This window comes from Pollicipes pollicipes, unplaced genomic scaffold (assembly GCF_011947565.3).
Source record: "Pollicipes pollicipes isolate AB1234 unplaced genomic scaffold, Ppol_2.1 Scaffold_4295;HRSCAF=5057_pilon_pilon_pilon, whole genome shotgun sequence".
Taxonomy (NCBI): Eukaryota; Metazoa; Arthropoda; class Thecostraca; order Pollicipedomorpha; family Pollicipedidae; genus Pollicipes; species Pollicipes pollicipes.
This window is the reverse complement of record NW_023596461.1, coordinates 19,696,542-19,703,952: the sequence shown is the minus strand read 5'-3', so window position 1 is coordinate 19,703,952 and position 7,411 is coordinate 19,696,542.

Below are 7,411 nucleotides of genomic sequence, written 5' to 3'. Positions count from 1 at the left end.
AAGGTCACCAGGGGTCAGTGGACGTGCACACGGCGGGCCACCGTTCGTCAGGCCAAGGTCACGGCCCTGTCCTGGTCGACCGGTGTCCGTCACAGCGGCCGGTGCCAACAGCTCACTGTCAGACAGTGGGCCCCGCCACCCCGGCCGGCCGTGTCGCGTCACCCGGTGGTGAAAGGTCGCGTGACGGTCCGACACCGGCACCTATGTGTGCCAAGCGGGTCATGGGATCCCGGATGACTGGATGGACAGTCCACGGGTGGCGTCTGGTGACCGTTTGTAGATGGGTCGCATGGATTACAGGGTGTCGTAAAATCAATGTGAGCTCCTGCCATCATCTTCTCTCACTCCACAGCTTTAAACATGTCCACTCCCCCTACGGCTCTCATCATTTCCCCCTCTCCACACGGCGGCGGACTTAAGCATATATTCCGTAGGTCAGTAGTTCAGTACGCTAGATATGGCGCCATAGACTCTTCGTGCCATCAGCAATTGGGTGGAGCAAAGCCCTCACCCCTCCCCGTAAATCTTCATAGGCATTCCATAATCAGATGTGCTGCAATGGCATCTTCCTCACCTAGAGCTCTGGACCTCAAACACGTAATCACTTATGTCCGGAGTGTGTTATGAATCTGTGAAACCCGCCACTTGTCTTATTAATTGTGAAATATTGTGCTAAACTTACAGATACCCGACCTTTTTTAACTGAGTTATTGGCACATTCAATCGGTCGAGACCTGATTTGCAGACATCAAACAACGCAACGATTGCTTTTACAAGCAATGCTTCATGCGTTAACGAAAGACTGAGCCATTGTTTACACACTTAACAGTCTGTTTACGCAATGGCATGTCCGAAACATTCATAGCGATCAAATGGTATCATCGCATGGCCTCCACTTGTACCCGAAAAAGTAATGATAATAATACTCCAATAATACCCTACCCCTCCCTGAAGCCGCCCGGACAGCGCTAGGTTTGGCCTGTGACCGTGACCGCTTCCCGTCACATTGGCGATGCCCAGAGCCGGCGGCTGGCTGGGGTCTGGTTCGCTGGCAGGAACGTCAGCGTTCTTTACTCGCCTGGTCCCGGGGGAGGGGAACGGGAGGGAGTGTGTTTGACCCATCCACCGGTCCTGACGCAGCGCGGCCAGTGAGATGGAGCGGCACGGAGTATGCTGTGTGGTCAGAAAACATCTCGCTCACCACTGAAGGACAGACAACGCTCGCAGGAGGCGTGCCTCCATGTGCAGCGGCGAGGTGGTGTGGCGTGTCTTAGTTTGCTTGTAGAAATATTGCACGGGACGCTCATGCCATTTAACGGGTGTGATCAGTTATGTATTTTTGAACCCCGCGCTTACACCATGACGAGCTGCATGAATTTGACACAATCTTGGTCATTATCATATGGTAGAGGAAAACTTTATTCCTGGTCAGAGCCTCTAGCATGGATCACGAACGTTGCATGAGTTTGTCTCTTGTCAGCTCGCAACAACCTCTATATAAATTATCAGCAATGACGAAAGTAGCTATTTGCGTTGAAAGCCACTGATTGCAGCTACTTTTCAATTCACGTCTTTTTTAGTTCGAACAAATTTTTCGCTGGTTCCTGCGTAACAACGTAGGTAGCTGCATATTGCAAATTGTGTGTAACTTGCAAATAAATATACAAAGCTTTTTGTCGTATTATTTCAGAGTAACGTTGCATTTACTTTTACACACTTTTCGTTACTATCAACTACATGATATTTCCTATCTGTCGTCGCAAAGTTTTCACCGGTCAATGCTGTTTCATTCGTTATTCACATCCTCTCCCTCATACTCCCTTATTGTCCCCTCTGCGTTGTGTGCCCCCGGCCCTGTCCCTTCCTCGCTGCTTGCAATCCTGTGCTTATCTGCCCTTCCGCTGTTCCCCTACTGTGTCTTCGGGGTTCGCAAAGTAATTCGTTTCCAACCTTTGCCCGCCTGTGGTCTACTGTTCCTGTGCTTTATCCTCCCTTGATGTATCATTCCTGACAACAGCTTTCGCCCTCTTCCCTCCCGTCCTCCTTAGCTCCCGCCCTCTTCCCTCCACCGTCGTCACTCCCGTCCTCTACCGCCCCGCCGTCTTCATCCACCCTCCCGCCCGTTCTCTCACAGCCGTCGGCCCCGGAGGAGACGCGGGCGCACGGCTGGAGTGGCCTGCCGCTCAGTCGACGCCGGAGACTGGAGCGTGACGGTGGCGCCCTCCACCGCTCTCGAGGGTCAGCTCTGCCGCCGCCTGCTCCAGGCCTCGGCTGTTCACGTGCTCCAGGCTACGGCAGCATCTGCCTTCAGCGACATAGGGGTGCCCGGCCTCTCGAGGTGCGACCTATTTTGGAGTGCGATTTAAAAGGCCGTCAATAGCAGCGTTGTTGCGCGAGACCGTTATGTTGGATCCGGACCGGAACAAGCGGTAAACCAAGCACCTCCGGACCACTCAAGCGTTGAGCCAGCAGTGCAGTGTTTACACAGCCTTGCTCTGTGTTTTGGTGGCATAGATTCCGGCCGGAACACATGTCCGAGCGACAAGAACACCTGATGGCCTTCGCAGGCCTGCGATCGACGCGTCAGACTGGACGGAGCCACTGAGGCCGTCGACATGGCTACGGCACGATGGCTAACGCTGGCCCTGGTTGTGACGTGTTTGACCTGTCCTGCCCTGGCCCAGGCAGGCCGGAGGAGGAAATGTCGGGTGTTTCCTGACACAAGCCCCCGACCGGTGGTAATCACAGGCAAGATGTTGGCCTTCTACCCCGTCCATGTGCCGGGAGTTCGCTTCCCGGTCAAACGTTTGGGCCTGGTGGAGGTCAAACGGGTCATCTCAGGTCAGGTCAGCCGACCCCAGCTGGTGGTGGAAGGGTTCCATAAGATCGGTGTGTGCAACTCGCGGCTGAGACTGCGGGAAACACGGATTTTCTTCCTGAAGTCGCCCGATATCCGACTCCTTTCATTGAGGAAGTCAGCCGAGAACATCACTCACAACACGGACTTTCAGCTGATATCCACCGCACGCTGGACGTCCGGAACGTCAGAATAGCTCGCACATACACAGGTCAGTCCAAAGGTCGGTCCATGATGTGGCTGGTGAGTCGACCGCCATTGTCTGTTATACCGTGCTTCACGTATTCGTACCTAGGCATATTGTTTGTCTCTCACGCTCTCTTGGCCAAAACCCATCGCGGCTTTCATGCGAATACGATTGCAACCTATCAAACAATTCCCAGATTATCCACGAGATTCTCAAATGGGCAGACCATTAGGACAGAGCCGGGGTCGGCCTAAGAACATTCTCCGTCGTGATTACGCTGGGGTGCGAAATCCATTAGAACTCATGGTGTTGTGACCGAGGCCCCCGGCGGGCGGCGACGCGGTGGGCAGTGACGGCCCGTCCGTCACGGGAGGGCGGAGTCACCTGAGAAGTGATCAGCAAGTGACGGCGGGCGAATGGCGCACGGCAGAACGGTGCAGCTCGTGGAGTTGGTCAGCAGGTGACGGCGGTGGATGGCGTAGCCCCGCCGTTGACAACCCTCCGAGACTGGGCAACAAGCTGGACAGTTTGGTGAACGGAAATCAGTGTTAAGCCGGATATTTTTGGTACTTACAACATTGCTCTACGACATGTAATTTGATATTTGGTTGCAAATACTTTGACATGCCACAACCTCTTGGCGCGGCAATCGGTTGGAGTCACTTATCAACTTTTAAGCCTCTCCATGCCAGGACAACCATTGATGAACCATTCATTTTGTGTTTATTTGCAAACACTAGAGCGAGCCAAGGGAGTTTACACGCAGTTCTTTGCTTCATTGTCCTTGAAATAAGTCAAGTTCAATAGCGAAAGATTCGCTCTCGGGCGAGCTCCAAAAGCTTCTTGGAAAAATGTCACAGTAAAACATGCGAAGGAAATCAACAGTCATGTACACACCAGAGGCATAATGTTGTTCCTTGCTGCTGCCGTCTTTGATCAACGTCGTTCCAATGACTGATGGACTATATAGACGTTTACCAGCTCGTAAATGGCTAGCACACTAACAAGCCGTTTGTTATCCACGCACCACCGTGCTATGGGTAGGGTGATATGGTCACAAGCGCCTGGGATGCCGTCCGTGCCTGTTCTATTAACGGGTCGGCTTCCCCATAGAAGCTTTATGTGATGTGTATGGAAAAATGATAACCCAGACAACTGTATCATATCTCGCTAAGGGCATAACACACCGTAGAATATATCGCGGCAAACAGCAGTCATGACACCTGTTTGTTTGCCGCAACAATTTAACCTATGTATCACCAAATCCCTTCGGGGGAAATACAGCTGATGATTTATGAGAGCATCGTTTTTCGTTGTTATACGAAAATAACCACCCTTCAAGATGTAAGGAAGAAATGGATTTGCAAAGACAGTGAGCAGTCATTTGCACGTGGTCGGTAAGAAAGACGTTTCAATGCAGCAACCATGGTCACCAACGTCGTCGGCACTGACATCACGACTTCAATGCTCGCACGAGCTGCCACAAGTCAAACCGTCCCCTTGTGCTATACTGTCGGTGTCTTCCGATGGCGGGCCAAGAAGCTGACTTCGCGCCATGCCATCCGTGGCTTATTTGAGCATGATTTACCGTGCACTGCGGCACAGTCTGGACACGCGGCGCCGGCACGGGGAGACTACATCAGAGACGTTCGTTGTTATGGTTACAGTCAGCTGATGTCTTGCATTCCGTTCCCGATATGCTGACGGCGACAAACGCCTGTCAGTCAAGCCGGCCAGCTCCATTTGTCCGTTCTGCGTCGTTTTTCAGGCATGGTGAAAAAGTAACGGACCGTATTTCCACAGGTAATTACAGACGTGCCAGCTTTGACCTGTTGATGTTGGCGAAAAAACGAAGACATAGACCGCTTCAAGCCAAATAACTTCATCCCCTGAATATCAATGCTAAACGTTAAATATACAACATGGACTTAAACAACAACACATGCAAAAATAAAACCGATTTTATACCGCAGAGATATATTTAAGAGTGATCGGGTAGTAGGTGAATCTCCCCCGTTTCAAATTTTAACATGCGTTGATACGAATAAATAATGTATGCTTAGGTATGTGTTCATTGAATTGATGCATTGCTTGACATGCATGTGACAAGTGTTAGCAAGTGCAAACTCGAGGCACCCATGCGAAAATAAGCAAATTAAAAGCCATGCGATGTTGTTTTACCCGCGCACGATATAGCACACCTGTGACGATTTAGGATGGGATTTCAAACATAAGGTTTTAGTTTTCTCCCCTTCACGTTTAGAAATCCTACGCTTGCCCCTGTATGTAGGTAACACCCAACCTTTGCCCTCTCACCTGACCTGGCAATGCGAGGCCGTGCCGAGAGACTGTCAGTGAAGTCAGGGGCCGATCACGTCACCGGCTCTCTGTGTGAGTTATCTATGAAGCCGTCATCACGCTGAGGTAAGCCGCTGACGAGGCTCCAGCGCTCCGCGGGTTCCAACGGGCCCGGGCCCAGCGTCGACCTCCGGCCCCTGACGGACTCGCCAGCTGCCGTCTGTCCGCCGAGCGTGACCTGGCAGGGCCGCTTTGGCCCCAGTCGCAAGCTCCGTCCAGAACTGGCATGATATTTAAGAGCGCGTACAAAGAGGTCAAATGGCAGATCCCCGTCAACGAAGTTTGAAATGGAATATGCCAACGGAGTGATGTTGATGGGGCAGAAGGTGATGGAACTGCTAGACACGCCGACGGACAGCGGACACGGGATCCCAGCAGCGCTGTCTGTGGACCAGCATCAGCTGTCGGTGGTGGCGGTGCTCTCCCTGCGCGGGCCCATCCCGCACCGCTGAGAGATCGCTGACCCAGTTGGCCCGGTGCGGATCAGTGCTTCATAAATTACCGCCCTCGCCGTAACTCCCCACTGTTTGTAAACCCGCGCCACCGCCGTCTGCCGCTGCAGCGTCCTATGTCAGGGCAAGGGATCGGCAGCGGCGTGAGGAGGCCAGAGCAGGGGATGAGCAGCGGCGTGAGGCGATCAGGACAGGGGATCAGCGGCGGCGTGAGGAGATCAGGGCAGCCGAGCACACCGAACGGGTGCTTACCTGACGGGTAACACTACGTACACGTATACACATTCTAGTGCAGGCCAATGAGCTTATGTGAGCGAGTTGAGGGGATGGAGGATCTCATTAGCAAAAAGGATTAATAAAATATTGGGCTTTCAAAAATGACATTTTATGCTTGGCCTCTGAGAAGTAACATTAACATCGCTGGTAGTCGGCCATCACTAAAGTCGAATTTCCCATGTTGAGGGTAACGCAGCACACCCAGCAGTGCGGCAGTCCATCACTAGCAGTGCTGCTTGGTGTAGTTCAAGGGGGGTTTAGTATGTGACCAATTACCATGGGCGGGGTCATGGTAAGGTCACAGCCCGTGAAAGACAACTAGAGGACTGGCGATGTCTTAAGTATGTGAAGCTGTTTCGTCTCCATACCAGAGAGCTCCCTGGCGACATTTGCATTCAAACTGAACGCATGACGTTTCACTTCATTACGACTAGGTTTTGTCGACACGCAACGCTCACCAAGTGCATGTGCGCTGATGAGAATCTCACACTCACCCTTCCAATGTTTTTGTTAGAACCGAGAAAGGGATAATCTCTTCAGAAGACATGTGATGAAATATTGCCAACCTCTTGCTTTCAATATCAACGGTTATTTGTCACGCCGTTTAATGGTCATGTGGTCTTCTAACGCTTCCTGAACATTTAGTTCGTCTGGCGTTTACAAATACCAACAATAGCATTAGCCATGGTCTTTGTGATGGTTAAAATGGAATGTCCGGCTCATTGCGTTGGTCTGTGTCGTCTTCAGGACTTCTCAATTTATTACTGGCCCTGGTCTCATTCTGTGACTGCGTCAGCTGGTCGAGGTCTAGGTGTTCAGTGAGAAGGCTTCCGACGCACCAGCTGGCATCTCTGGTCCGGTGTACGCGTGGCCTCAGTTTCTCATCGACCAATCAGGAACTGCCCGCCTACGCCCGTCGGAGCGCCGCCAGACTATTAATCACGGATTTACGTAATCGCGTGTCTCGTGATCGCCGACCCAGCGATCCTCACGGGAAGATTTCACGGTTTAGGCTAGAGGTGGCGACAGACCGACAGAGCAAGAAGCCGCCGAGGAGCTCGTGGAATATGACATGCTGTTGAATGATCTGTAAAAACCTGCTATCCGTCCCCGGGCACAAACATTGATCGTATCCTGCAGTTGTCCATGGCCTCTCACCTGAGTCGCGTTTACGGAAGATAATCCGTTCTTTCTTTTTCTCGTTGACGCTCTGTCATGCCACACGGTTTCATGGTGGTTGAAAGAAGCGAAATGCACAGCATAACCGAACCAAATCAGTGC